The sequence below is a fragment of the Columba livia genome, chromosome 6 (genome assembly GCF_036013475.1).
Source record: "Columba livia isolate bColLiv1 breed racing homer chromosome 6, bColLiv1.pat.W.v2, whole genome shotgun sequence".
In the NCBI taxonomy this organism is placed as follows: Eukaryota; Metazoa; Chordata; class Aves; order Columbiformes; family Columbidae; genus Columba; species Columba livia.
Genome location: NC_088607.1, coordinates 10,487,596 through 10,514,194, shown reverse-complemented (window position 1 = coordinate 10,514,194; position 26,599 = coordinate 10,487,596). Strand labels below are relative to the sequence as shown.

The window sequence follows — 26,599 nt, the reverse complement described above, 5'->3', positions numbered from 1 at the left end:
GGCACAAAGTAGGGAACAGGTACATCAGGGATTTTTTTCCAACAATTTTATGCCATTTTTATCGGTCTTTTACACAAACATCAACTGGCAAAAATTACTCCTGACAGACATTTCAACAGAGCCTGAAATCCACGACCTTGGTTTATATAACTGCACTGAACTCTACTAAATAACAGCAGAAGGATCTGTTGTAATGTTTAGCATCAAAATCGCTTGCAAAAAAAGGTATATCAACTTCTCAAAATAGCAGAAAGAAAAAATAATTAGTCATAATATAAACATGGCTGCATCCTATAATCACGCAGAACTTGTAAGATTTTTACCTCCAATTGGTAAATTTTGGAAAAACAACTTAAGCGTATAGGCTGACTCACAGATCTTGTTTTACTTTTGTTCTGATGGCTTTAATTTTACTGAAGTACGCATGTACAAATCTAAGATAAAATAAAAAAAACTCCAATTTCTTACTACTGTAGGTATCAGCCCTGTCATATCACTGTAATCAACATCTTTTATAAACTCCACATATCTGAAAATTATTATTTTTAGACCCACTTTTTTTCTGCTAGGAGGATGACCCACATATCACCCCTAGGATGGCTGCAATTCTCAACTGTCAGTTTATTCCTGATCTGTTTCTGGTCAGTTGTTCCAGCCTCCCCATGCCTGAAATTACTTATCTTGTGCTTACCCTCAACAGTGAATACTGATATCCTTTCTAGACTTCATTTTACCAGAGCACACATAAAGTGTCTTCAGCCTTTTTTGTGAATGCCAGGCTCTGAATTTGCCTGATTCATCTTCTCATCCCTCTCTGCATCTGTTCTGACACATTGGTGGCTCCCAGTCAAATGACATTCAATGAACGCACCCAGATTTTCCTTCCACTTGGTGCCGCCTGAACTACCAGCAAAAAATTCTGCTTGTAAATCCCTCAGTGCATGACCCAGTACTTTGCTCTGTTAAATTTTGTCTTATTTCTGTTACTACAGTCCTCAAGGTCATCCAGTTCTTCTGGTATGTTTCTTCAGTCTTCATCTGTATTGACAGCTTTGTGACATCAACAAATGCATTTAAAATGGTTCTATACTTTGTGCCGAGTTTATTAATGGAAGTATTAAGCCAGGCTTAATTACAGTGCTTGAGGAATTCAATAGTAATTGCCCTTCAGTCCAACAGTTTCCAGATCAACTCATTATTTCTCTTTCAGCCATGACTGATTTCTACCTCTTCCAGTTTCAATAACTGTCTTCATGCCATTGTCTCAAATCCTTTACTGAATCAGATCTGAAGAACTTCACATGTCTCAAGTTTATTAGAGAAAAATTTGGCTTAATTTCTGATAATTTATCTTTGGTAAATCTTTACTGTCTTGACTCACTGGCTTTTAATCCCCAGAAATTGTTCTGCTAAGTCTTTTGTGCAAGCACAGCCCTTGTTTTGTTTTAAGAAAGAAGGACCCACTTCTACTTTTACAGTAGGAGTCCACGTTTTGCAATGTTTGACAGACAGCACTTTTTCTTCCCTTTTATTTCTTTATTTTATTTTATTTTTTTAGTGCCTTGACAGTTCAGTGAGGTCTGAAACACATTCATTTGTAAGTCAAAAATCCTGAAATCTAGAAACAAATCATCACACACCCATGTCAGAGGGGCAGGACAGCAAGACCCAAGGTATTACCACTGACTTCTTTAAATGGAAGTGCAAATCTGTAGTGGGCAGCATTACAGATGAGCTTCTATTGTTTCCTATGAATCCATATAATTCTACCTGTCTGAAAGACCACTATTCACTTTCCTAATAGATTTATGCATAATGCAACTTAGCAGGGCAAAAGGTTTTCTCATCTATTCTTTCTTTCAAATCAGACCTATTACTCTCAAAGGTGAAAAATAAATATGGTGGGGCACTAACAGAATCAAGCAAAATAATGCATATTTTTTCTGAACTAGAGAATATATTCTGTGCCTGTTAACAGAGCTCAATTTCACTGTTGTCGAAGGTATTTCAATATTGCATTGACTATAGCAACCCTTGATGATGTTCTTCACAGCGGTGAAATTTTTGCATGTAGAATAATAATTTCTTAATCACACCAAAGCAGTGCATGAGACTAACATCTTAGGTAAAAGCTAAATACAAATTACACAAGAAAAAAGGGGGTGAAAATGAGACAGCTAGTTCAGAATTCTATCCAGCCAGTAGGACACTGGCCTGTCAACTAACAAAACACAAAGCCATACATCTTCAAAATTATGACAAACCTTCCTTCATATGAACATGAAACAACTACTGAGAGCTCCTTGCTTTATGATTGAACCCCTCCACAAAATGTCCTTTGTGCTTCTTGTTCTCCAGGATTGCAATATCAGTATTTCCCTGAAAAAATCCTCACTCTCCCAACCACCCAGCACAGCTTCATAAACAGGAATGTTGCATAGGTCAACCAAAGACATTTTAATGTAATATTGTTTAGATGCTAAGATGTCTACAACATACGTAGCCATCCTAACATGCTTGTATTATTGACAGAGCCTTTACTAGCTCCTCAGTGAGAAGTACTGATGGCGAAAGACTTTGTTGCTCATAAAAGCTGCTGAAAACAGAAAGCTAAACTAAGTACTCAGAGTTTGACAGAAAACATATGACAACAGAAATGGCCATAATATAATTTCCAGTTCACAGGTGTTTTTCAAGCTTGACTCCCAAGAGTAACTCACAATCATACAAACACTTACTGACTCTGAGAAAAATAACTCTATTGCACAATTGACTCAAACTAAGAAATTTCATTATTCTGGTTCATTCACTGTAGAAATGGTTCATTCATCCATATCACTTTTCGTGGTTAGGACCAAAGATTATTAATCATGTAACATCTTCAGAGTATACGTGCTTTGTTTTGTTTTTCCCAAAAACCTCTTCTCAATGATAGAGATTTTCTAATTTTAATATTAGTTTTAGTTGCCTTGTGGTCTTACTGGTTAGATAACTGCTGAACAGTCTGGGAAATTAAGACTCCATCCTCCAAAAAACCCACATATACTAGAAACTGGTCCCTACAGGACCATACCTTGGACTAAAAAATTATTGGGTTATTACATGCAGGAATAGCCTCAGAGCCTGATTTGCCACCTTCCCCCATGGCTCTGAGGTGACTTTGCTATGAAGACCATTTTGATGGTAAAACCATCTGTACTCTCAAACTCCATCCTTGAGCATATTCACAAGCAGTCTGACCTAATTCTGGCATAACACATCTGTCATGACCACTTCCATCCAGCCCATCAGCCCCTGGTCAATGCCACATGAGGAACTTCAGGAAACATGCTTGATAAGTCCTTGTATCTCCGGTCACAAAAACAGGTAAGGCAGGAGGGAGTCCAGGTTCTGCCTGTTTTGCAGAAATTTTTCAACAAGCCTCAAATTAAACTGAACAAAGAAAGAATACAGCAAAAGTGATAACCATATGATACCTGCAACTGAAAGGTAAAACAGATAGCAGCGCTAGGCTTGGAAAAACTCACCTCCTCCATCTGTCTGCAATGCAGTCTTCATACAAGAAGCATCAGCTCTGACAGGAGATGGTGTCTACGTGCTCTGTGTTTCTACAACATGAAGCAGGAGGCAAACCTGGCACACAACTGGTTTATGAAATTCCAAAGGTAATTTCGCTGCAAGTCTAATTACTGAGACATTCTTCTAACTAATGATTTTACAGTACACCTGGTTATAACAAGAATGACTAAGAATTGAAGTAACATGGATTGATGTTGTGCTGCATAGTAAAGAAAGAAAATGTTCTTCTGATTTTGCAGTGGTGCAGGAAGCTAAGAGATACTACTGTCTGACAAAACTGCCAGATTAGATACTGGTAGTAAGACTTGCTTGACAAGAGTATTAGCAATATTCTCCTCCATTGTCCTAGCCACACTCTTCGTCAGGTGAGATGGGAATCAGATTAGGAAACCAATTTGTATGAAAATTGTATGGGGGAAAAAAGTGATCTGGATGAGGCTAAGGAGATATCAACAAGAAGCAGAAAAAGGAAAATGGTTCAGCATCAGTTGCCTTGCAAGGTGTTTTCCTGTAGCTGTGTGCTCAAAGAGATCCAGTGCAGAGAAGACAGGAACTCCTCTGAATGTCTCAGCATGAACGGGAAATTTAAAAAAACCTGTAATTAAATCATTTGCGCATTTTTCCTTCTTCACAGTAAAGGAATACATCAAAGCCTGTAAACTGAAGAGAAGAAAAAGACTGATATGAAAATCACGAGGCACAAAATTTTCACATAGCAGTCTTGAGAGTCAGATGTTTCCAAAATGTTAATGAATTTGACCTTTCTTCATCACCTCTCTTACACCTACTTTTACCTCCTCTTCTCACATTTCAGATGCAACTCTGAGATGCTTTTCAGCCCAACAGAAAAGAAAGAACAAAGTTGTGCCCCAGACAGCAGATCCAGGAAAAAACATGTTCTACTCAAGGGCATTAAAATGGATATTGATGGGTGTCACATTTCTTGTTTTTATAGTCATTATCATGCATTTGTACTGTGAGAGCCTCTAAAGTAATTGCCTGAAATCAAGGCTCATTGTAAAAGTGTTTTAAAGTATGAAATGAGCCTTAACACTTAAGATATAAATCCCCACAAATCTAAACAAATAGAGGTAGCAGGAAAAAGGAAAGTATAAGGCCTTGCTGAATTTCAGAGCCCCAACTGGAAGCAGAAATCCAGTTTGTGAAATACCAGCACAGTACACTGATCACGGCTGGGAAACCACAAGCAGTTCACACAAGCAAGGAGTCATATTTGTGATAAGAGTTTAAGTACATAAAAGCTGACATTTAAGGAGTAGTATTTGTTATGGTTGATAACTATTTCTCACCTACTATATTAGATACTGGAGCATAATATTGAAAGTGTTTAAAAAATTGTGAGAAAGTAATATTAAGAACATATGGACTCCAGGATACCCAAAATTTCCACCCCCTTCCCTACTGTCAACAGAAAATATTTCGGGCAGAAAAGGTTTAGTTCATGTCTGTTCACTTTATGTTTTCATCCTTTAGATATCATTTATTATTCTTTCAGTTTCAGTTTCCTCCTCTCTTCCAAATTATTTTTCATGGTGACACTAGTGTAGATTATTGTGCAGTAGCTCACCGGTTTTGTTACCATTTCCATTTTAGTGTTTCTTAGTAAATGTGATAGATTTTTCTAGGCTTTTAACAGATCTTTCCTGCTCCAAACATATTAATTTTAGGTTGATATCATGTTTTGCTTGCATAAGGTAAATCATAATTGCTGTTATCCCTGCAGCTATTAGTAACTTTAAGTTAGTGATAAGCCTTCAACCTTTGGAAAAAGCCCAAATCAAAGCCAGGCACAAGATCATCTGTCTTGGTCATATTTTGCTTTTAAGAACACTACAATATCTCCTAGAGTAAAATGACCTGTGCTAATATATATTTTGTTCCTAATTGTCAAGGATAAACACCCATGAGAATAGTTTGTGGTTCCAGAGAACGTAACAAACATTCTTCAAAAGTTTACTTGCAGTCCTGAAAGATCTTTAATCAGCAAGGATCTGAGCTCCTGCAATACTATGCTGTTTCTGATGCAAAACCTGGCAATGATACCTTTGGAATAAAACAGCATGGGTTTGGTGGTTTTGGTGCTGTTTTGTTTGTTTGTTTGTTTTGTTTTGGTTGAGTTTTGTGGGGTTTTTTGTTGCTGTTGTTGTTTTTTGGGGTTTTTTTGTTGTGTGTTTTGTTGGTTTTTTTGTTTGTTTGTTTTCTTCCTTTGTACATATTCAACCCTTTGATTTTTATGTTCAGGTTATCTTGCCCATCTCACTCAGTTTCAGTAGTGTCTGACTTATATCTTCAAGGACATGGCATTCTCCAGCCTGTCTACTGATATATATATAAGTTCTCCAAATGTCTCTGTCTACTTAGATTTAAGAAATGCATGTGCCTGGATACTGGATTATATATTAAGTTGTTCTTATCAGAATTGTCATGTATTTTGTTTCCTGCTCAAAGTGCATTTCTTGCTAGTTGCAAGTCTACTGGAGCAGGAAGCACCAAGGGTGAAGAAGCAAAAGGATTACTAAAGATATCCATCTTGGATTTAAAAGCCAATAGTGTAAGCATGTGAAAACCAGGAATGTGACACCTAATTATTAATTTGCTTCTCCTGACCTACATCTGATTTTGTGTGTGCTATTTTAGGGCATAGCTTAAGTCGCAATCATTTGTCAAGTTTACCTACTTTTTAAAAGGGAGTAGGTTAGCAAAAAGACTGGTTATACATGTGAAAATTCAGTATGGGTGTTGTTTTTTATCAGATCTTTTTGTTAGGCTGAAGATTCCCATAAGTGTTTGATTTTTATTTATATATTTGTCTCCAACTAGAGTTATAACTAACTTCTAGAAATACGCAACTGCTTTCTTCTGCCCTATGCAAATGGAGTTGTAATTAGGTACATTCAGATCCAGGTAACCCTGTGTTAGTGATTTAAATAGATGTTTGTTAGGACTGCTGAAAACAGCAAACAGGCAAATTCTTGTGGATTTTTTCAAGATGATGATTTGGCAAACAGTATGTTTGTTGGGACAAGCAGCGTGGATTTACTCAGCCTGTGAGATGAAGAGATGCCTTTTCTTGTAAGGCACAAAACAGACATTCAGAAGAGCCAGAGAGCCTTATTTCTATGGGCTTAACTGGATCCTGAAGAAGAAATAAAGGGTCCATAAAGGCAGTTTCTTGTCCAGTGCTTAACTTCAGGAGATGGAAAGTTATTTCCTGAAAGGACAAGTACAATCTGGTCCTTATTCATGCTCTGTGACCTGGACTTTGAGTGAAGTGTTTCTCACTACCAGAAACCTATGGAGTCTATTTTCGAAGTTGAACTGACAATGAAAACTGGCTTAGTACTTGAGTGTCATATACCCACTCTCCTGGAACTCCTCATGTGAGTCCTGCCAGGGCAAGTTTGGTCCTTGGGAGAGACACACCCAAGCCTTGTGCAGCTTACACAAAAGCCCACTCCACCACTAAACAGAGCTTCACAAATTTCCCAGCAGTAGAGATAAAAAACCACACACTGTCTTTTAAAGCACAGACAACTTAAAGACTACTGTCAGCTTCTATTTTCACATTTCATTATACTTTTGTTATGCAGAGAAATACTGCGTCCATCCTTTGCAAGAGAGAAAGGAGCAAAAAGAGGTTAGTGTGTGCATAACCTCTGATGACAGAATACACACATAGTCCTTTATCCAGAACAAAAACCAAAAGCTATTTTCCTCTGTGTGTTGTTTCAAACATGTCCCACTTCATAAATATCAGATCCACCTACTGTGGTGAAAGACGAGATGAGCTTGGAGGGAGACTACAAGAGGTGTATGACAGGACAAGGATGGGTTGGAAACATGCTTGCCTGTACATTGTCTGGGATCTAGTCTCTACTGCAGAGGTGGTTACATTTCTGTAATGGTGAAAAGGTCTGTACTGTGCTTTATTAATGGAGAACACAGACATAGCAACTTTCATCCTAATATAAAGTATTAGCAGTTCATACATAAGAGAATTGCAAAAGGAATATTGGATTTATTCTTCATCCTCTCTTTGCTCAATCATTATCTTTTTTTCCCCCCCAAAAAGAGCTAGACATATTTTTTTTTACAAAAGCAACTACCTAATGAGCAGAAAAATCCTAAAGAATGCCACTGCTTCAAAAAGGAAGTTGCAAACCAGCACCTATTTATTTGAGGAAAAAAAAAGTCCACAGAAAACTGTTCGTGTTTGATTAAAGGTTGTAAAAGGCTCCCTTGTTATCTGGTTACAGTAAGGAACAGAGAAGCCTTCAAATCTACTTTAAAAATATTTCTAGTTAATTTATGCCTCCCAGAAGAAGAGGAAAACATATAGAGACCAAAAAGAAAATCGCAAGTTATAAGCTTTTTATCTAAGTATCCAATAACCAACAGCTAAGCAGGAATTTATTACAGACTGACCTGTATTCATGAAGTGTGAGACAGTAGCTTTATCAGGAGACCTTTTCTCTCTAACATACACACATCAGAGGTACCTAGTCTGCAGTACTAGCCCTCTTCTTGTTTACTCTGTCTCCTTAAGTTCATATTCTCTTGTTTTATCAAGAAGTAGTAAGGACTTGTTTGAAGAATTCTGTCAGACACACACATTCCAAAACTACATATCTGTAGGAAAAATAAGCATGACAAGTAAAGCAGATGGAATTACAGGCAGAGGCAGATCAAGAGGGTGCTACAGTTACTAGATCAGAAGCAGAATCCCTCAGCTCACAGATAGTTTTGCAGCTTGGGTTGTCACTTACTGAGGTACCTTTTGCCAGTCAGAAGTTACTTCAGAGCCTGACTCCTCTACAAAGCAAAGCCTACAGACCACATCATGTGTTTGAAGTGATATTCAATCTGCCACTGTCACCAATAAGTGTCAAAACTTGACTTCAGGAGTTCTTATAACAGGCATTAAAGGAAACTTAAATGGCAAATTCAAGCACACAGGCAGTTTGTCTGCAAACAGACTTTTCTAACTTTAAAGGAAACAGTAGCTTTTGCTGCTCCTTCATTACACTCAGAAATGTGGTTATTGTCCAAAAATATTACCTTAGAACTGGGGAAGAAAAACATGCTTGCCTAAAATTATGAGTTTCCAACTCATCAGCAAAGTAGAAATACAGGAAGGCACCTCAGTTTTGCTGTGAGTTCCAAGACTATATTTTGTCAAATAAGTGACACATTATTCAAATACACATGAGGATAGAAGGCAACTGCAAAACACATCTGCACACAACAGGAGTAAGAGAAGCCTCAGTATTCCTTTTCCACACACCACCGTATTTTGTGCAGTTGGTTTAGAAAGAAGACTTTTTGGGTGAAGGTTGTCCAAATTCAGTTCCTACAACACAGTTCCTAGAATAGGAGCCTATTTCTCTCCAAACAGGTCTGAGACCTGAGTGTATGTTTGATAAAACATAGTACAGGGGAGAGAATGCAATAGCTGCATGAACCTGTGTATAATTCAAGTCTGATATTTTGAAACTTTTGTTTGATAATCTTATTGGTGACTTTGAAAACATCAGCCCAAGTAATTACTTACATTTAAGGAAAACAACATGTTTCATATGAAGGTACGAACACCAAGGTTGATTTTATTTCAGATTCTTTCCAAGAAGAAAGACTTTCAATTGGTCTCTTCCAAGAGCATCAAAGTACTTAATGCTAACTCTGTGCCTGCCAGTTAAAGGGAAGAATTCAAAGCCTCCAGTAGCCCATCAACAGCAGGGCTCCAGAAACCTTTGTCAGCACTGTCGTCAGAAAGATAAACGCTCTAGAAATGGGAAAACCATCATTTATGCAACCTACAAGTCTTATTGCAGTTTACAGTACTGGAAGAGGGAAGGCTGGGACTGCTACTTGTTCCAAGCACTGGACTTCTGTTGGATATTAAAAGTAACAATGAAAAGCACTAAACATTGATAGACCACTAGACAAATAGAGTGTAATTTATCCATTATATACTCAGTCATACACGTATATACATCCATATGCATTGTGTCTAAACCACTAAACTTGTACTAAGGTTCTGTTCTGTTTTTTGTAAACTAGCAATGTAGGCTTTCAAAACCCCTACAAATATCCAGTTCTCTCCTAAAATCTACCACTTTTCTAACCTTTCTAACCTCTTGTACCAAACTTTCATATGACTGCTTACACGTCATATAAACACATAACTTATTTATGCAATCAGACAAGCTCTAAAGGGGAACACAGTAAAAACAAGTGAAGCTCAGATCTTCCCTTTTGGGGAGTTTTCAAAATTTCATCACAGTACATAACATTTGGAGAGGAAAATTCTGAATTTCAAGTTCTGAAGAACCGACAGTTGACTGAGGTAATCGCAACTGCTTTGTGTTCAGTCACAAAACTACAGAAACACTGTTTGGAAATAACCTCCAGAGTCCAGCCTCCCACTTTAAATGGCACTGTCTCAAAAACCCCCATGAATTAATATAACACAACTTTTCTTGATAAAATGTACAACAACTGCAGGAAATCACCAGAACACAAAACTGGAATTTTCCACATTTTGTCATCATCCCTCAGAAGTTTCTTTTCAGAGTCTGATGCCCCAGTCCTGTCAGTGGTTTAGATTCTCTGAAGCTGACTTAAGGAAAAATCTAATTTTGACATACTTCCCCCCAAAAAAGAAAAACAAACAAACAAACAAGCAAAAAACCCAAACAAACACAAACACACAACAGCAACAACAACAAACCACCAAACAAACAACACACAAAAAACACACCAAAAAAACACCACAACTTTTTTCCCCAAATAAAGATGTCCATGTTTCCATGAATTAAAACCTTCCATAACCACTCTGTTCACAACAAAGTGTTCACAAACCATCTGCAGGCTCTTACTCAGATGACCCATCTGACCAATAATGGCAACTGACGTTCATGTTTGAGAAGTGTCTGTTCTATTTGTAGAAACTGTTTCTAGAGGACCAAAACTAAATGAACTACATAGACATTCAACCTAGAAGTGGGTTAGTAATTCGCACACATATATATAAAAATTCTTTACCCATTCATGTTCTGTAACATCACCACTATCTCCTATTTAAAAAGAACAAAGGTCTCTTATCTTCATTAACTGTTTTGAATTAATAAGAGCTTCTACAGCTCTCGATTTTACATTTTCAAATGGGAAACTCATACTATTATGAAACAGCAAACACTGGTCAGATTCATCACTGTGTTCCATTTCTTTGACAGTGTAAACATCAGTAAGACCAGAAGAGTAGGTGGGGAAATTGCACACCTTCAGTTTTTTCCTTTCTGCCAGATGACTGTGTAACACACTGTTCCCAGCTGCTTAATTATTTAGAACATCATCTGCAAACACCTGGAAACATATTTCTTGCTTCAGTTCAATCACTTTCATTTTATCCCCTTCTCTTTTATTTACTGGCAGAGGAAATAATACAAGCTGTCGTTCTAAATGACTCCTTCAAATTATTTTAAATAATTTCAGTAATGTGTTACCTCAAAGCTATTTTTTAAAATAATTCCTCTCTATCTTGTATATTACAGGATGCAACAAAAAACTGAAACTAGAGGTGTGTTTAGAGGCTGCACTTCCTAAATAGTTAATAGCATTTTTTTATGGTTAACAAAGTGAAACTCAAGGGAACTATAACAGCCAATACATCTGTGGTATGCCTTTGTGAACTGGAATATATACTGCAGGAGTAAATTAGAATAACACTGCTCTATTAAAAAAAGGAACTTGCCTCTGGGGTACAGCAATCCCTAATGGAGAAAAAAAGAGATCTCAGAAGACCCTCAGTGAAACATCAGTACTGGGCTGAGACCCTTGCACCTAGATTCATGAGCCTTTCCAAGTGCAAAAGACTAAACCAGACACCAGACACAGCTCAATGAACACACAAGAGGCAGATTGCCCAGGGGATGGGCTAAAGAGACACGTGTCCCAGCTCAGGCTGTGTGTTCTGGAGTTAAAACCTATTTTGGACAGTCTACGTAGTCCAGAAGTAAGGAGTTCTGAGCCAAATGATGGTGGTTTGCTTTGATGAGCATGGCACTGGGTTTGGGGGAGAGGTCTTCCCCAGTTGTCTGTTAGTGCTTCCTGCACAGGGCCACATCCCCTCAGATCTGACAGCCAAAGGAGCCACATGAAAATCCCTTAATTTCAGACATACTCAACCAAATGTATGAAAGGCTCAGTGGTTTGTGCTGGGCCAGGTAACTCTCCTAGAGCAGGATTGGGAACACATTGCATGGCTCCTTCCACCAGCATTGTGGTGGGAATGGTGAGCCATCAACCACCAGCTGATGGACAAGAGACAAACACACTTGGGTTTCAAGATGGTGCAGCTAAAAATCAGTAAAAAATGTCCACCTGCACCATGCAATTTCTCTGAATCATGAATCAGCCACATCTGACAATGCCTGCACATTTTTAAAAGTGTCTTTAATCAGCAAGTTTCTGCACAATTGGTTGTTCTGGAGCAACACCTAAACTTTGATCATAGGTCAGCTACTGCTTTGGGTGTTGGAAAGACAGGGAAATCTCACCCTGCTTGCTGAAATGTGCAGAAGGTGAGCATTGGAAAGGATGGCAGCAAATGAAATGTCTGTATATTGGTTTTTATCTGTACACCTCTCTGTGTCACTGCCATCTGCCAAAACACAGCATCTCAGCTGTGGCCATCTGTACATACAGAGAATGAGGAGAGTGGACACAGGCAAGAGTATGTCAATGCTAAGAGGGACAGAACCATAATTTCTTATTTGACAGCTTTCAAGCTCCTTTCTGAGACTGAGGAACACCCCTCTAACAAGTACCAGGTTTCAGCCCAGATCACATTAAGAACATGAAAAGTCACCTCTGCCCAGAATAATCAAAACAATTGCCCAGTTTGTCAAAACTACCAGCCTAACATAACATTTCAAAGCCTGTACAATCTGACCTACACATGGAAACAGCCTGAATTCAGAGCTATCCATCACCTATAAAGCATAACAAAGTTCATAACAGATAAAGAGGTGAATACATCATGGCTGAATACCTAGAAGTTTGGACATCTACTTAAAAGCCTATATTTAAAGCAAGTTGTTTTGAAAAGATTGGCTTATATTGATATAAGAAATAGTGCTCCATATTCTTTGACTTTCAAAGAATAGCTTACAGCCACACCATTGCCTTTGAAGCCTCTCCTTACCTTTGTGTAGTGACACAGATCTCAAGCAGAAGAGGACTGCTTCGTTCATCTAAGCTCATGATGGAAGTTCGTACCATGGTAAAGAGCTGCACAAATTCTCCTCATCACACTGATTATAGCAGTTTGACCAAATCAACAGCTCGCCATCTAGCCCTCTCTTGCTTTTCCCTGTTCTTATGCCTTACATTCCCAATGCTTTACCTTGAGCCAGCTGTGGCACAGGTTGAATGCCATGGTACATTAATTCCATTTACTAAAACAGCAGAAAATTAACTTGGCCAAAAGCTAAACCTTTAGCAGGGTTCTTGAGGGGAACTGGCTTTCCATGCAAACAGGTAAGTGCCAGAGTCAAGGAGGGAGTGAAAGGGATCTTACTCTTTGGTGTCAGCAAGATGAGACCACCTCAGCTGTCCCCTGGATCCACATCCCAAGCCTCACTGCAGGCACTGTAAGAGCAAATAGCCCATCTTGCCTCTGAAGGTATCAGTGCTGACACAGGAGATGGATTAGGAAAAACAATATTTGCAGGAAAGTAATTTGCATGCTAACATGCAACAATTCAATGATAGAGCTGTTTACCAAGAACTCTCACAGAACAGTGTCTGAACACAGCTATTACCCTTATCCTCAATTTATTTCAATTTTTTTGAGAATATTATTTTTCTTGTACTCAGCCATGTTCTCTGTTTAAAATAGCTGCTACTTCATCAGCTGGAGTATGGTCAAAACATGTTGGTTACATCATAAATCACACATCCCAACCTGCCAAAGGCTAAATGTGACAAAACACAAACAATGAAAAGCCCAAATGAAACACTGAAAAAATAAAAGTTATGGAGAAACATAAAGGTATTTCCTTTGGCCTGCCACCTTATTTTTAAATTCACAGTGGGAATAGCGTTCAGCAATCAAAGTGAAGAAGATTGGATCTGTGTTAAATAAAAGTTTGTCCCACAAAAATGAATGGGATATTCTTCAAAGTGGAGAAAATCCAAAAGGTATCCCAGAAACCCCCACATCAAGTTATATCAATGAATATTTGCAGCTATTCTCCTGTAAAAAAGCTCCAGAGAATTCTACACTGATGTTTTCTAGCAACTATACTTTTGAAACTATTCAATAACGATTTTCTAACTCTGAGCAAATAAACTAAGTGCATTCCTAGCCCACCAAAGGGAGAAATGTTAAGGCTCAAAATTTATGAATTTGTAGCACTGGTGTAAAGAATTATTTTGCCCTTGGGCTACTAAGGAATGGCTGGGTTTACCAGCATTCAAAAGAGCATTAGACATTTATACAGGTAATGAGAGCATTCACATTTACATAAGAAGAGATAAATAAAACTACGGCTATAAGCCACCATCCTTCAGGTCTAGGAGAAAAATAATTTATTTGGTGGTAAACTATTCCATGAAGACCTGAGGTAAAATCTTCACCTTGTTAAAGTTACTTAGAATTCTTCTAAAGCAGATATGATTTAGCACAACCTTGCTTAATTATGCAGCTTCCTCTGAATTCATTTGGCTATTTATCACCTGCAGAGCTTCTTATTTCTTCCTCACAGCACCTGAAAATGCTCAGTACAGGTACAAAGAAGCAGCTAGTTAGACTTCAGGCACAAATTGAAACAACTGCTTTATTCCTTTTATGTGCATTTTTAAGAAGTAAAATTAAATATTAGGCCCAATTAGGAAATTATGAGCTACTAGTTTGGCTGGCTCTAGGACTATTGAAGTCCTTGGTAAGAAGAGAGAACAGAATACAATGCAGTCCCCAGCATACTGCATCGTCCTGCTCCCAGATAGCAGCAAGACAGGTGTTAATTTATCCACGGAGAAACTGCTGCAGTTCCACCCTGAATTCCTTTGCATCACCATCAGAACAGGATCCCTGAAAGTCCCAGCATTGCCTGATCTGCGCTGACCTGCCCTGACCAGCATCTCACAAGTCCGGTTCTCCCAACTGCACTCTTTACCATCTGTCAGCTGTTACCCAAGGATCAGACAAGTACCAAAGCCCACTACCTTCTCTGTTCTCCTTTGGTTTTCTACCTCTCTGTCCCTCTCACAGACATACACACATCTCCCTGCTATTTCTCCCTCAGCCAGCAACTTTACTTACTCTACTGATGTAGCAGGTGTACACAGGGCTCACTCACAGCATGGGAATCTCATAAAAACCTCCGTTTCAGCTGGCAGTCCTGCAGGGCAGACCCATACAGGTCTTTAGTAGCTGTAACACAAAGCCAGATGCTGAAGTTTCCCTGCTTGTCTTAGTACTATATCCAGTTGTTAGTAATGGGACATCTCCAGCAGCCTACATAATTCATCATGATTATTCACTGCATTGTGATGGAATTTGGGATTATTCTTTTGATGTTTGTTGGTATGAGCCAGGATTACATTATTCCTCCCATGCCATGAAGCATGACTCCAAAGGGTATTTAAATGGTGGGAGGTAATGCTCTCCCAGCACTGCTCGTGACAGCGTCACTTCCATTTAGCCATGCACCCTTTAATGAACACAGTATTCTCCCTAATAAAGCACTTACTAAGACAATGAAATACTAGAGAACTAAAACAATGTATTAAATTAAAACTATGTCTTTCTTCCCTCATGTGCTTAAACTCTCAGTTCATTCCATAGGGGAAGACAGAGAAATCCATTTGACAGATTAAGCATTTAACACAGAGCAAAGGTTGAGACAAGAAATTGTTTGTGCACCTGAGTTCTACAGAAAAGAAAGAAAAGTTAGGAAGCATGTGAGTGTAGTGAAACACTTATAAACCCTGCAGAACAGGAGTCCCAAGCCTAGTTAGTCTTTTACCAACTACCATCTTCCAAAAACCTTGCACAAATCTTAAAGGGGTAATTCTCAAAAGCTGTTAAAGAAATAAGTACTCATTACCATTGATTTTCAAAGGAATTTCAGTGTAAAATCCCCCCTATCTCTTTTGAAAATCTGGACTCAATGTTAATTAATCTTATTTTCTGATGCCTAAAACTGAGCTTTTTACCCAGCTCCCTAAAGACCTTCAGTATCTGTGGATGAGCATTGTACAGTGCTGCTTATCGTATCCATTAACAAAGAAAAAACCCTACAACAAACAAGTTACACCAATGTAATTTTTGCAGAAAGCTGAATGAAACTTAATTTCCTTTCAGGATTTTCAGCTTGAGACTTAGATCTTCTAATGAACAAACTACCCTTTTTATCTCCTCGTGCCTTTGTCATATGTACATTGAAGTACCTATATGTATATTGCTAAATATTCTTCAGACATGTCAGTATTGATTTCTTATTGTGTGTGTTATTGATTGTTACTGGCTTTAGAAGAGATATCAGATAGCTGACAGCTCCTCCCTTTGGGCTGAATAAGGTTAGGGTGAAGTGACCTGCCAGTCAGTTTGAGAGATATCATCACAGTTGGCCAAGAAAGATCCAACTGCAATACCACACCAGGTTTACAGACAAAATATGAATAATTCCTTGAAGGGAAACTGTTGGAAGACAACTGATCAGGACTAACTCATGAATCAGCTCACACTACTCTCATTTTCAGTAGTATGAAGCAGTGTCTGTTCTTTCAAATCTATTGTACAGGAACTAGAAAAAACAAATAATTAGCACAAGAAACTTTTTCCCAAAGTAAGGCAGAATCAGCACTGTAGAGAGCAAATCTTGCTTGTGAAATTCTTGCAGGCAGGGAAGTTTAAAGACCTTTATCATTATTCTCTGTGCCTTAGAAAGGATATGAGCTTACACAGTTAAACAATCATTCAGTTCTGAATCTCCTGGTGGTTGTACCCAGAGACATTAGGCCTTTGCCCAGTTATGCCAATAATCAGGGCTTTCAGCTAAAGCTCATCTGCACTGTCACACAAGTTTTGCAGACATGGATATCAAACATTATAAAATAATCTTGCTAAAACAGCTGGGTGGCAGGCTGCCAAGAGTGTGTGAATATCAGGTCTGCTCCTACTCCTTGGATAGTGCTAATTTCTTTGCAAGGCTCCCAGTTATTTAAAAGGATCTCCCTTGGATAGGATTAAACACAGACTTCTTTTTCATTTCAGACAGGGAAACACTTCAGTTCTTCATCTTGTTTTGTACATAGTGCACAAATTTTTAAAGTCATGGCAGTAACCCAGCACTGACCTGTGCCTTCACTACAAATTAGGTCTGAGAAAGGGGAAAAAAAGACAACTAACAACCCCACATATATCTTTACTTCCTTATTGTCAGAAAGTATAGTGTCCCACACATTTATCTAAACTTGCTTCATCTTCCTGTGTCATCTGGGGCAAAGACAGAAACCAAAGAGGCAATAAAGAAAGACACTGATGTTCCCTCACCTCTTTTTTCTTCTCTTTTTTTTTTTTTTTTTTTTTTTAAGTTATCAATAGGAATCTCATAGGTAGGTAAAAAACTATGGGTGACTTGGATTAATCCCCGTAAAATTTAGCTGTTCAGATGTTAACTATAATGATAGTCAAAGATGAATCCAATCCATCTCTTGCTTTCCCATCTGGCCTGGTCAGAACTAAAGTGCCTGGGAAAATCCTAAATCAGACACTAAGCAGGATCTCTGTTTGGCTGATTAGAGCATTGATGAGGTTTAACTAAAGCAGTCAGAATGCACACTCTTTTCCACCTGGCTCCGCTTCAGAGCTTGTATATTTTCCTCACCTCCTTTCCCTCTTATCAATGATTCCATGAAAATCACACCCTTTGCCTGAACACTTACTTGCAACTGATACAAAGGAATTTCACACTGTCACCCCTCATTCTGGGCCATCATGGAGCCATGTGCTGTGTCTCCATGAGCTGCATATCTCAAAAAAACCTCACTGATGATTTGTGTTTCCGAGCGAACCAGCTCTGTACAAGCAGGATGGCAGCTGCAGAGACCATGTGCCTGACAAGGCTCTTCAGGGGATGTTACTTGCTGGATATTATTCAGCAGTTTGCTGTTGCTCTGGGCTGTGCACAACACAAATTATCACAGCTAAGCAAGGACTGCAAAGCTGAAACTGAAATAGTGGAAAGCCCCTCTTTATCTGCAGTTGTATTTGTTTTGCAGATGCCTAATATTAGGTTGAAATAGAATGTCCAGTAGCACAGCTCTCTCTTTTTTCACCATCTCTATGTATCTTTTTCAGAAAAAGACAGGATTTAGTTCCTATATGGGAGTAGTTTGCTCTTAAGCATAGAGAAACGGAGATGGAAAAATCAGGAGGCTATTATCTAAAATATACCAGTCCAATGGCTTATTATTGGTGTTCTACCTAAAAATATATTAGTATTATTGACAATGTGATCCCAAACAGACTAATATTCCTATATTAACATTTTTTTCTTCAGCTTGACAATACCATAATAAGTTTATGGCTTTGTTCATACCACATTTTTGAGGATTTTTGCTTAGAAGCTGAGCATAACTGCTCAATGCAAATGTGGCTTCTTTTGTGTCTAGTGGAGGGATTTCCAGCTAAGAGGGGGACCCTTCCACTCCCACTGAAGTAGAATGTGTTTTCTTACTCTGTGGAGTGACCCTTTTCTGCAGACACCACAACCTGAAGCACCAAAAGCACATTTGAACTTGCAGGTTCCATCCAAGTGCATGACAATGTCTTCCATGGTTATAAGCACAACCTTTACATTAGGCACACTGTGAGAAGCACCTACCCGAATTGCAACCTGCCTGTGTTTATAATTTCCTCAACATTTGAATTTCTGCCACTTTTATTCCCAAGGACTTTATAATAGTTAAAATATAGTCTGAAATGAGGATCTTCATTAGCATGTATAACACGTGCAGCTTCTCCTCAACAGTTGCTTACAAATTAGATATAGCAGGAACTGTCTATGACCTTCAGTTAATTATTTTATACCACTACTGAATTTCAAGAACTCCAGGGAGTATCTTTTAGAAAACACCTGCTGAGTATTTGAGGAACAGCAAATGACACAAGGTCATCCATTTAATAGGATGGTATTAGCATCCTGCTCTGAGGACCCAAAAAACAACCCTCCACCCAGCACCACTGGTCAGAGGGCAGCAGCAAATTACTCACAAAGAAGGGGAATAATTTTCCATTTTTTTCAGAAAGTTCTACAACACATACTTTAACAAATCATTAAGGATTTCATTCACATGAACCATGACTTAAATCCTGTTGCTTTTCTCTCTGGATCAACAGGGCAGAGACAGTTCAGTCAGCTGAGAACTTTTCTGAGCACAGTAACTGTAGAAATAATTGCTTTTATTGGCACACCTTGCTTGGACTCCTACTTCTGAATGTGGTTTACCTTGTTTGATCCATCCTGTGTGCAAATTATCAGAGTAGTACTCATCTGAGTAGCAATTTCCTCAAGTCCTAGCAGACAGGCAGCTACCTTGGAGTACATATAGGTGTTACAACCTTGTTATGCCCTTGAGGAAGCTCAGTCAACTAATTAAAAACATTATGGTAGTACTAACAGTGGTAACGATAATTTGAGCATGTTAGTTTACTCCATTGACTTTTATTTGCTTGCCCAGCTATTTGCAATCTACTTTTTAGAAACTATTCTATATTTATTATTTGCTCTTACTCATTCTCAGTAGTGCATGAATACAAAAACCAAACACACCACAGTTACACAATGTCACAGGCAGGCCAAGAAACTCCAAACAATTAGCTGTGTTCAAAGAAATGTAGTTGGAGAGGGTGAACCCATACGCTTAGCAGACCAAAACAAATCTCTAAAGACATAAAGCATCCCTACTTCACTAGGGTATGTATTCCCTCCAAGGTAAATGTGGGCAAGTGGGACTGGCTAGGAAAACAGACAAGAAAAGTTCAGGAAGAAACATACTCCTGTCATGTACAAACACTGCAGAACAGAAGAGCCATATAGCTCTTTTATCTAATTCTCCACCAAAAAGGGTGGAAGCTTCAGTGTTACATAGAATCCGTAAAGACAAATTGCTCTTTGCTAGACGTGGGCCTTAAGGTGATATCTCTCAGAGTATGATAGCTCACATTTCTATCAGTCAGAGGCATGGCCAAAAAGATCTCTCTCCCACCCTCTCAAGCACTTTCTCCTGCTAACTGTTGCCTGGTCTACTGTTCTATCCACAACTTGTCATCCTGCAAACCCTTAACATACGTCATCACCACCACCACCAGATTACGTCCTGATTCATTACACTCTACATGAGAGGAAAGCTGGACCTGAAGCTTTCCAATAAATATTTATAGCAAATATTTTAGCAATGACTAGAGAATCATGGGGGAAGGAGGGAAAGAGGAAACAAAATTAATAAGTTTTCAAGACAAGTTTTCACATTTTTTGCTGAGCAAATCTACCTCCGGGGCATGAGGCAGCTGCTTACAACAGCTTCAGAACAGCTTCATTTCGGCATATTTAAATCTTGCTTTGCCTTGCCTGGACTTAAACACCAGCATTGAGAAGCAGAAAAATAACAAAGTTTATGATGCTCAGAAACCTATTGGAAATCCAGAAGTTGCATCCAGTTTTTAAGAACAGCACTGAAGACACCACTGCTTTCACAGCTGCGGTCCAGCTGAGCAACCAGGAGACATCTCCAGACCTCACAGGCTGATCGCATTCTCTGCTGATCAAATTCACCAACCCTGGAAGCTCAACACTGCTCTGCTTTGCTCTGACAGGCAAATACTAAACAGTATTTTACACATCCAGCCTTACTTCTGAGATACTATATGAGTTTGTATTCAATCACACACATTAAATGCAAAGTGACAGAAGATTAATGAATAGAAAGGAAACAAAATGAGGAGATGTCATTTTGGGGGAAAACACTGATGCTGTGACTGTCAAAACTGAATAATAGATCGGATTGCTTAACATGTACTAAAATAAATCCTTGTGGTAGTTTTCAACACCTCAAATCACTTTCAAGCTCTGATTCAAAGTGCAGTGAAATCAATAGGAAGACATTGAGTGTCTAAGAAAGTTAACAGATCAGAGCATGCAGAAGATACAAAAAACACTTATATTTGCCCAAGGCTGTGCACATTTTTTACTTCACTTTTGATCATCAACGATATTATAGGCTTTGGTATGTAAGGAACAAAACACTTATACATAACTTTACAGATTCTTACTGAGTATTTCCACAGTGATGCCTGCAGTTCCAATTGTAATTATTTATCAGAAGTCTTAGTTACTTGATCTTTTTCCCCTCAGTATTTGTAGTTACTTTTTATTGTTATTATTATTTCATTTTTCTGGATTGATCAAACTACTACAAGGAATATAAAATCAGAATTATAAATCAGAGAAACTAAAACTACTTGAAGCAAACAGAGAGAAAAATCCTCTTACAACAGGGGATTGGATTTTAAAATAATTCAAACTTGATTAAGTATCTGTACAGATGATTTGCTGAGATTTACCTATATATCTTTCTGTAAAGAATAATTAAAGTAAAAAGATCTCTTGCTAAATCTTGAAACAAAGACAGTTTCTTATAAGAAAGGGAATACCAACTTGGAGGAAAAACTGTTCTTCAAAGCACAAATTTGAGAAATATGGGGTATGTTGTTACAAAGATGAGAAGCAAATCAATTGACAAGAGGAACTAAACAGACAAAAATCTGAATAGATATGAGAACTGCACTAGAAACATCACGAGGCGTAGAAAGAAGCAGCACGTGCTTATGCACATTGACCAAAACCAATATTTTTTTCTGTTAACTGAGTTTTAATGACTAGGAACAACAGAGAAGAGAATTAGTGGAAATCTATAGAACTGAAGTCTGTGTTCTTAATGTGCACTCAGTAGCTTAGGTGCAGAAACAGATATTTTCATTTGGCAGTGGATCCTCATTATGTAGGTCTGTCCCTCTGCCAGCTGATTAGCCCAGGATTAGCAGCACCCAAACTCTCCCTCTCTACATTGGGTGTGAACGTCTTTCCATGGCCTACAAAGTTTCAGATCTTGTTGCCATGTTGTGGTGTTACAGGCATGATTGTTTGGTTCATCAAAAAAATATTTCAGATAAACGAAGTTTTTTTACCTACAGAATTAATCTCCACTTAAGCCAGAAATAATTAGAAGAGGAGAGGAGAAAAAGAGAAACACAGATACAACAGAAATCTGGCATTTAAAAACTCAACCAAGCAAAAAAATTCACAAATAAAAAATATTTCTCATTAACTTCCATGAAACGTTATTCACAGACTCAGGAACGTGAGAAATAAGTGTTAATTCACTCTCCTGTGCTGTCATCTTCTAAAAACCCTGAATAACCAAATTCTCTATCACATCTCGAGTACACCATATTTAACCGTCTCTGAGTCTGTACCAAAAAGCCACCTATTTGTTATCTAAAGGCTCATAGACATTATCACAGAAGACAAAAGTATGGCTGAAAAGCAGGCGATTTCCTGGAAATAGGCTAACAAAGCTGAATGACCAAAACAAAAGCTTGACTCAAAATTAAGAGTAATTCTGGATATAAGTCATGCTGAATTCATTAACTTTCCCACCTAGGAATTTTCCTCTAACCAGCTAATATTAACATAGCTAGGTACCCTTCTAGGCCATCACCAGAGGTAACATTATTAATGCTCCCATGTAAAGTATTGAGTAGGCAACAGACAAAAGATAACTCTCCAGGGAACACTAGGGCTGAATTCCTGCAAGCATTAATATAAACCCAGCTGGCCATAAGCAAGTCCATTCTCCTTCCCAGCAGGATGGTCCCATAGCTGTTCATCTCCTTCAGAGACTGATTTCTTTCTGGATTCCCAGGCATAAAGGAAAGCCATGGTGTAGCACTGTGGAGTCCAGCATGGCACCTGCTCCACCTTAATTCCACATGCAAAATTATTTGGTTTACTCTTAAATCCTTTCCGTATAAAACAGAAGACTTTTTTTTTTTTTTTGGAAAATCTTCACAAGGTGTTCTGTCCTCCAAAATATCTGTCAGGTTGAAAACAAATGTCTGTTTCTTGCCACTTCTCTGTACCGTTAATCTTTTATTTAGTTATCCTGTGCTAACTTCCTGCAAGGCATCTGCTCCCACAACACCACTACTTGAAACTCCCTCCCACCTAGGAATCTCTTTACTAATGTGGGAGTTGTGCCAATACAAGTAAGCAGACATTTTGACCAGAAGGGTCAAAGAGAACCTCCCATACACTACAGACAATGTACAATTAGAAGCTCTTTAGAGTAAAAGAACAAAAACTGCAAATTCTGCAGTGTTCCATGAAAAAGCTCAGTCCTACCACCAGGGAGTTTATGAGAACAGGTGTGCTCTAGTCCTTCCTCAGGTACCAAACCTGTGCTGGAACAAGGGCATCCTTTATACATCAGCAGAGCTCCCATTATATTGAACTGTATAGAATATGGAATCCATCTTTGTTTGACAGAAGAGTTCACGGTGCAAGACTCAAAAGCTCATTGCAGGTGAAGGAAAGGTGTTAGGAATCTAATGATGTGATTTTTATTCTACAACAGTGGAGCTCTTGAGGATCTATTAAGGAAAGGTGTGTATAGAGCACAAAATAATACAGACACTTGATGAGAAGTGCTCTCCTGTCTACCAGCACCTTCAGATCTTACCATGGTTTAGTAAACAATGCAAGGAACAAAACTGACAGTAGTATAAGCCTCATGGATTCAACAGTCTCTTTCTACAGCCCTTAAGAAGAACACGAGATAGTTGAGAACAACTCAGGGTAATAACCTGTTCTGAATACTTAAAGGTAGCGTGTTTGCCAACAGTTTTTTCATTGATTTCTTTTCCTTACCTGACTCTAAGGAAAATACTCTATTCTGGATAAATGAAAGCCAGGAATCTTATCCACATAGGATAGAATAGGAAAAGAAAAATGCAAAGAGAAGCAAATGCAATGGCTGTTCTAATATAAGGGTTGGACAAATTCAGCTTTGGAAGAAGGAATACTTGTGGATGAGCTAAATGTGATGTACAGGTGTAAGGGGACATTTGAAGCTGGGGACAAGCCAACAGGGATTAAATCAGAAATACAGTGTAATCAAGTCTCACAGAAAGTCCCTCAGCAAGATAACCAGACATAGAAAACAAAGAGAAGTGCTTGTGCAGTAATACTTTCCAGCATGATCTAACAGGAGACCTCCAGAGAGATTTTCAGGATGTTAATGGGTCTAAGGATATATACAGGAAGGATTTTAAGTGCTAAAGAAAGCCCCAGCAAGTACCAGCCTGAATCCTCAGATGTCTTAAATGCTTAAATGCTCTGTAGGCCTTGACAGGAAAGCTATCCGGGTGTTTGTTCATTAATCCTAATTCCTTTCCCCAGTGGGACTAGGCTTGCAGATAACTCAAGTTCTTATTTACTCTCTAGCTAAAACCAAGATTACCCAACATAATCCTTTAAGACTTAAAATAAACCCTAGTACAAACAGGGTGGGTTTGTAAGTGATTATCAGTTTGTTATGATTTCCTAATATTTCTCCCATTTTGTTGATACCAGAAAGAAAAATGGCCCAACGTCTAGATATTTGACTTAAATTTGGGAGCTTAGAGTTCAAGCTTTAGTTAAACTCAAAAACATCTCCAAGGAGATTTTCCTAAGTTTCAGTTCCCTGATTGTCAGCATGAGTTCAAGTTAAATAGGCTTTTCCTTTTTTTTTTCTTTAAAAAAAGGTAAAAGTTGAAAGCATTATTTTTTCAGATAATTTTGCTTATTTCAAACTCTTTTTTCATAAGAGGCACAATTTCAAAAAAGGAAGAAAAAGTAATTTTTAAAACTAACTCCAAAAATTCCACTTCAAAACATCATGATCTGAAACATACCAGCATTACCAAAAGAATGTCTTTTTTTTTAATCAAAATAATTTTTTTTAGTATTTACAGAATAATCACCATTTATATATTGTCTGAAGTTGCTTATGTAATATAACTCAAGTTCCCAGGTACTTTCAGTCCTTATGACGCTTATGATGCTGCCTTTAATGTTTTCTCCTTTTTTCTTTTTGACAAAGTTACTGGGTTTTGGGGAGAATGTCATCCAGGTCTAGCTATGAAAAGCTGAATCACTTGGGCATGAATACTATAAAAAACAAAAACAACCAGAACAATAACATGTCTTTGCAAACACAACTCAGTTTTTCCTGTCTTTTGTGTGCATCACAATCCCTGTTGCTGTTCAGCAGCTCTGGGGCCTGACCATCATATGCCTGTTGGCTAAAGCGTACTTTATATTTCTTCTCCTTTTATGTATTTGTATTGTGCTTTTGCTTTTTACTCGAGTCCGGAGTGACTCATAAAAGCACAAATCTTTAGAGACAACTTAGAGGGTGGCATCAGAAAACAAGTTCGGGCAATATGTACTCTAGATGAAACAGATTGATTAGCTCACCATATGAGTATCAAAAATAAAACACAAACCGGGGTACCTTAACAGGACACAGTTAAAAATGCAAACTCACAGACTGGAAGGAAGATCAGGTCTGAACCTGTTTTTCCACACTAAGAGATATACTTCACAGCTAGCCATGCTCTCCAAAGCTCATGGCTGCCCAAACACCTATTTCAACTGGCCCATCCACTCTGATTCTAAGGCAACTAGGGAAAAGGAGAGTTCTGGGTAGAGCTGGACACCTCTCCTCATTTGCTTTGCTTCCAGAGAAATAAGATAAAACAGGGTGGGAGCAGAAGCCTTGCCATTACAGGCAGTTCATGGTTCAGCCAGCCACCAAGCATTAGAACCTTCTCTTCTTTCAGAAGGACAGTGCGTCTGCCAGTCTCCCACTCTGCTGGAGCCAGAGAAACAGCTCTGCTGTGCCCACAGGGACGGCCTTTCCATGGGATTCCCACAGCAGTGCCAGAGCCAGGCTCAGTTTACAGAGCAGCCCTGTTTCAGTCCCAACACTTTCTTCCTGACATAGTTGTTCCTTTCCACAAGGTAGTAAGAAAAAACATAATGACAACCAGCAAGAGTCTAAAACCAGATAGGCACAGCTATTGAGATGGCTTACTGTACACTTAATCTTGCCAGAAACCATGGCCGAGGAGATTAATAACATCTCAGTCTTATTTTCTGACAGAAGAGGAAATACTTATGTCACTACTGACTGGATTTGGGACCTTTTTCACTATAAGCCCTCAAATCTCCAGTTCACCCACATGATCCCATAACACCCACTCACAAGGATAGATCACTGATGAGGGAAGAGCCATAACTAAACGCAATAAATACCCACTGAGATCTACTGAGATAATTTGGACCTTTTGAGACGGAACTTTAACCATAAGGCTCCTAGAAGTCACATGAAACCCCAGAATTCAGGGATCTGAAGCACTGGATGACTACTTGTGGGTGGACTGGTTCATCACTCCTCAAGTTCGGGAAATGATGAAGTTTAACTCAGATTGTTAAAGCTGACAAATGACAATAGAAAACCTCAATTAACTAGAAAAACTCTTTTCCCTACACAGGTTCATGCCACTTATCATGTGGTTAACCACTGACCCTTCTAACCTTACTCACACCAGAGAGGCAGAAGACGGGGAGGGGACAGATTGATTTCCAGAAACAGACTTCACCTGCTACTTTTTTGAGGTACTTCTTGTTTCATGTCTCTCCCTCAAAAATCTTTCTTCAGTTTCTCATACAGGAAAGATAAATGCAGAAGTTTGCCCAGAAGGAACTTCCAAACAAGAACTGTACATCCAGAACATGACACAAGCCTCTTGAAGGTGAAGAGTCTATCAACTAAATCAAATAGATCTGGCAATGCCTACTGCCAGGTACCAGAATCACAGACT

At 38.6% G+C, this 26,599-nt stretch overlaps 1 long non-coding RNA gene across 4 annotated transcripts in view; it reads right to left on the bottom strand.

The window, feature by feature from the left end:
- LOC110360711 (uncharacterized) overlaps positions 1-26,599 on the bottom strand; it is a 150,603-nt gene that overhangs the window by 61,349 nt on the left and 62,655 nt on the right. The gene's annotated exons all lie outside the window — the stretch shown is intronic.